Here is a 5,556-nt window from a genome sequence, read left to right on the forward strand (position 1 = left end):
AAGGGCTTGGCGACGCCGACGGTCAGGAGGGTGACAGGGAGGCCTGTGGGGGGAGGCGGCACCGGGCACGGAGGACGTGGGTGCTCTCAGGGGCTCCTCTTGCGCACAGACCCGAGGGCCAGGAGACGGTCGCACGGGGGGGAGGAGGGGGGCGAGAGGAAGAAGCGAGGCGGATAAAGGAAGGACAAGGAGTGAAAGAGGAGGAGGGAATAGGAGGGGGGAAAGGAGGGAAGAGGAATAGAGGAAAAGCGCAGAGAGCGCGTACCGAATATAAAGCCCCCGCAGAGCTCGATGAGGGTGGAAGGAAGGCAGAGCAGCACCCAGAGGACCGTGAAGGCGGCGTAGTAAAGGGCAGAGAGGGGAGCGCGTGCCTGCACCCAGGCCATTAGGTCCGTGAGCCTCGAGTGGAAAAGGGCGAGCAGCGTGCCGCCCGTGACAAGGAGGAGGCTGACCACAGCAAGCAGGGAGAGGACCGGGCACAGGAGCCACATTCGGCTGCGGGCGGGGGAGAGGAGGGAGGAGGAGGCGGCGGAGACGAGGTAGGGGAGAGATGGGGGGAGGGCCGATGCGCTTGAGGCGGACGAGAGAGCGAGGCTCCCGTCACTGTTCTCTTTCTGCAAGGCGCAAGCAGTCGATTCTGTGGGTGTTAAGGGCCTAGTGAGACCGTCCATGGCCTGGTACTGCCCCTTCTTTCCTTCCTCAGCCTCCGAACCTTCCAGGAAACTTGGCCCGTCTCTGGCCATCGGAAATTTTAAGGCCGTGACAAGGCCTGCCGGTCGACGACGGCAGCCGCAGGCTGAGCACCGACTAACGTCTGAGGACCCAAACACAGGGCTCGCGAGGGCCAGGCGCCGCCGATCCTTTTTCAGAGTCCTGCAGAATGAGTGTTGTGATGGCGGGTTGGGGGGGTAAGGGGGTAAGGAGGTTTGGCCACGCGACCAAACACGCGTGAGTTAGATTTCTTTTACTTACTCCACTGCAAAGGCATGATTCAGATCCTGATGCTGAGACATGCATGTGCGAGAAAGAACGGCGCTACTCTCCTGGCAGGGGCGTCGCATTGATGGGGGGAAGGGGCAGCGAGGCCTCTGTTACCTCGGCCCATGACCTTGAGCTTCACAATGTCAGCACAGCCAAAAAGACACCACGATACTACAGGGCAGTGAATTACTCCCCTGCGTGGGGGTCGGTCTCATTCACAGCTCATTTCGTGGGTTCGAGGTCTTCGGGCCGGGTGTATTTGGAGCAGGCTAACGACCTTCTCGCCTTCTTTCTCTCAACCCTTCCTCTCTGATCCCTTCCCCGTCGTCCTATACACAAGGATGAGCGCGATACGCGGCGGTAGCGTGTACGGGGGTAAGCGCCGTCGGGTGACCCACCGACTCACTTTCATCGGTCCGGCCCGCATGCGCACGCGTCGCTATGACTAGAAGCTCAGCGGGCTGGCCCCGTACATGTGGGAATCTCGGACACGGGCCGACGAGACAGGAGAAAGCGAGAGACGGAAGGGACCAGTCCACTGGCGTCGAGCGCTTGCCCGCCCTCCTCTCAGACACCCTCGATTCCCGCATCGTCCTGGACGGGACCGGCCGCCGAGTGCAGACAGAAGGAGGAGGTAGGCCCCGGGGACCTAGACGACGACCGCGGCACTCGCCTTCCACGTCCCGTGCGCCCTCTGCCTGACCCGACGTCTTCCGCAGCCAGGCTCTCGAAGCAAAGTGGGCCCTCCCAGGACCGCGAGGCTCTGTGCCTGGGGCTGGTCCGCCCGACGGACGCGTCTACGAGGCATTACAGAGGGTGCGCCGACCCCCTGCTGGAGCTGCACGCGGCGCGAGACGCGCGTCGGATGCGTTAGTCGGAGGAATAGGTAGGTGGGGGTCCTCGTAGCGTGCCAAGGGCACAGGAAGGAGTCTTAGAGGGATCATGATTGTTCTCCCGGGGCTACGCAGCCGCCCCCGTGGAATACTCCTCCCTCGTGCAAGGCCCTCCGCCCCTCCTCCTTGCGGACAAACAGCTGCGGACGGACGCGCTGGCTCTGGGAGACTCGCGGGCCCTGGAGGGCGTGGACCTGGAGGGAAAGGCCGGGTGGGACAAGCACGTCGCGGGCCGCTTTGAAAGGCCGCCTCTGCGCGACTTGATGGTGAGAGGGAGGAACAAGGTGGCGGGAGCCAGACTAGCGCCAAACCTGTGCAGGCGTGCAAAGGTTGGGGTCGGCCTCGCCGGGCAGGCAGCCGGCGGGCTCGTCGACGAGGGTAGCCTCGGCTCCGTCTCCCACGCTCCTCAGCTAGTACGAGGCCTCCTCTACCCTGCACGTCACCCTCCTCTTCCATACCTCCCTCCCCGCTCACATTCTCTTACCCACAGACTGCCCTGCGAGGGCGGAATATCGCATTCGTTCTCGGTGACTGCGTCCGCTTCCCCCCCCAGTAGCTGAGGAAAGCCTACCGAGCTGTGGTCCTCGACCTCTTAGTCGCCGTGCAAGCCTCAGGGCTGCTCGCCCCACGCTGTCACGTCTTTTTGTCCTACCTCAAGCCAGTGGACGGGGTCGACAACGTGTACGAGGCCCTTCCGGCGGATGCCAGCGTCGCCCCCACCCTGGTGACAGCGCGATTGTCACCCCATCTACCTGCATGCTGTTTGGTGAGGAGCACTTGCAGCAGACGGAAGGACTGATGCCCAAAACACCCTTTCTGCGCTTGACCCTCATGATGTAAAAACTGGAATGTATTGAAAGAGTCGCTTGGTGCAAGTGGGAAAAACAAGAATAGCGTGACCAGTTTGACTCATGCTGCATGACGTCCGCGTCATCTTACTTTGACCTGCTCTACGCTTGTCATGAGAATTGTCTGAAAGCCACGCGGATTACAGACTGTCTGGCCTCCATCATATTTCATAGCAGTCGTGCTGGGTCGTCGCGAGCTTGACGTAGCAAGTGCCTCGTGTCACCCTGTGAAGCATCGCAATCCAGCCTACGTACCACTCCCCTCCTTCACAGCTAGAGCTGCCCGTGACATTAAACAAATCGTTGCAGCCCGCGACTTTCTATAAAACTGAGAGTAAATACACGTGTACGCTCACTCTCTGCTATCCTCAGTCTCAGGTGCCATCAGGCGCGGGTTCCTTTCCCCTTGACCGCCCCTCGTGACTCCTACTATATTGAGACGGTCCAAACCCCTCCTTGTCAGCCGGCATGGCCCTTTGCGCCTGCCTCCCCGCTTCACGCCCCCCTGCTTTTTTGGGTTCGCGTACCACTGCCGCGGGCTTCATCATACCTCCTTTCTCCTTGGACCCCCCAACTTTGCAATCTTTACGCCGACACGAAAGCAGAAGCCTGCGCACATTGCGATGGGTTGAGTCCCCTCGACCTCCCCCCCGCAGCGGCGGCGTCAGCGCCGATGGCAAAGCCCAGAAATCAAGCTTTTACAAGCGTCCTTCGAAAGCGATTGAAATGGGTGGAGGATTCTTCATTCCGGGCTTGGAGGGCTACAAGTTGCGCCTGGCCACCGCGCTACTGGTCCTACTCCTTCTCGCCCTGAACCGCTACCCGGGGTACACCCCTGCGGCCTCCCAGTTGACGAGCGAGGCGATCGGTGCCGGCGCGGCAGTTATACTCCTGGCACAGGCTCTTATAGAAAAACTGATAACAGAAGCCGGCGTTGCCCAGCAGGAGGAAGAGGACAATGGCGGGCTTAAACCCAAAATTGGCGGCAGAAGCGGTCGGACCGGGGGGATGGAGGAAGAATACTTGGGGCCGGGGCCGGGCTCGGCGATGGAAGACGACGTAAGATGGGTGGGATACGCGCTAGACGAGAATTTGAACTGCCCAGCTGTGGCTTTGCTGGATAGCGAGAGAGGGCTCCTGTACTATCGGCGGCGACGCCGCATCTCCAGCCCTTTCCCCCCCTCTTCCTCTCCCCTGAAAGAGCTCGCTCTGGCACTGGCGCAGGCCTTGCCCGCACAATCTCGACGCGCCGTGGGCATGAGCGACGCACTGGCCTCGCTAGGGGGGGCGGGCGGCACCACTGGGATGGGGCTGGCGCAAGTCCTGGGTGTGAGCAAAGTCGAGGGGGCGGTGGTGGTGAGGGTAGGACCGCGGGCGGTGCTGGCTGTGGCACCGCCAGCGGGAGGGATCATGCGGGACCAAGCCGTGTGGGCGGAAAGAGCAGCAGCGTTGCTGGAGGCGTCGGGGCTGGGGGAAGGATAGCGAGGCGTTGAAGAAATGGGTAGCGGGCTGCAGTCCTTGGCTCCGCTCCAGACTTATTTACTTTATGGCGTCCTTTGTTTTCGATTGTTCAAAATCCATTCGAACATATCTACTCAAAATACTAATTGCGTGCGCATTGGAAGAGACACATAAACAATCCGACACGCTCTGCACGAAATCAGTCCAAGTCACCCCCGCGCCTGTCCCTCTCCTCTATTTGCCCCTCCCTACGCTTACTCCCCCCGTGTATCCCAGTCCAGCGGCAAGTCCATGACCTTCCGCACTTTGATTTCCAGCTTATGCAGCTTCTTACCCACGCGCTTCGCGAAGTCTCTCTGCAATTCCAGGTGCTCCTCCTTTTCCCGCACGCTCTCCGTGAGCTCCTGAACCAGGCGATATAGCTCCCAGGGGGCCATCTCCGGGTACTCGGGGGGAGGGCCGCTCCCGTCCTTTTGCCTGCCACTGCTCCCACTTCTCCTCAGCCCAAAGCGAAGCTCCCCCCCCTCTCGCCCTTGTCGCTCGCTCTGGGGCCGCGGGAGGGGGAATAGATCGGGGCGTCCTGCTCCGCTCGCGCCGCCTGCTGGTCCCTCTTTCTTCCCCGCCTCACCTCCAGGCCCCTTCTCGCAACCCAACCTCGCGCCTTGGCCCTCAATCCCTCCTACTCCTGGATCGAGCGGCGGGAAGGACGCATTCGTGGCGCTGCAGGGCGGGTGGAAAGAGGGTGGAGCAGCTTGTCTGGCCAAGGGAGGGTCTGAATTGGCACTCCCGCGTGGGAGCAACCTGGTCATGGAAGACCAGGCTAGGCCGGCCCCTCTTCTTCCCGAGCCCACCTCCCCCTTCCCCATACCATCCGCCTGGCGCCTGCTGTCCTCAACCGAAGCGGCCGTGCTCCCCTTCCCCGTCTTCGTCTCCTTGGGCATCTCCACCGCTTGACCTTGCGAGACCCGTCTCGCCACCCCTCGCCCCTGGGGGCCTTCCCCCCGAGTCTGAGCCTGTGCCTCAGCCGACAGGGCGCGGGTAAGGGCAGTTGTCTTGCTCCGGTGCTCGGGTTTGGCCGGCGCTCGAGACGCAGTTGCTGTGCTAGCGGGCCTTGCAGGGACGTGGTCTGATGCTGCGTCGACCAGGGTCCCCCTAGGCCCCACACAGGCTGCCTGACGTGGGTGGGAACGCCCGAACGAGTCCGCCAGAACACTAGATTGGAAGGATAATTGCAATTTTTCGATCTTCGATTGCAGCGACTGCTTCTCTTTTTCCACAGCTTCCAGCTTGGACTCAAGCATGGTCTGTTTCGCCTCAAGCTCCGCGGTGTGCTTTTGCGCCTCAGCCAGCTTTCGCTGTGATGACCCTGTCTT

Source organism: Nannochloropsis gaditana (genome assembly GCF_000240725.1).
Source record: "Nannochloropsis gaditana CCMP526 unplaced genomic scaffold scaffold071, whole genome shotgun sequence".
Classification (NCBI taxonomy): domain Eukaryota; class Eustigmatophyceae; order Eustigmatales; family Monodopsidaceae; genus Microchloropsis; species Microchloropsis gaditana.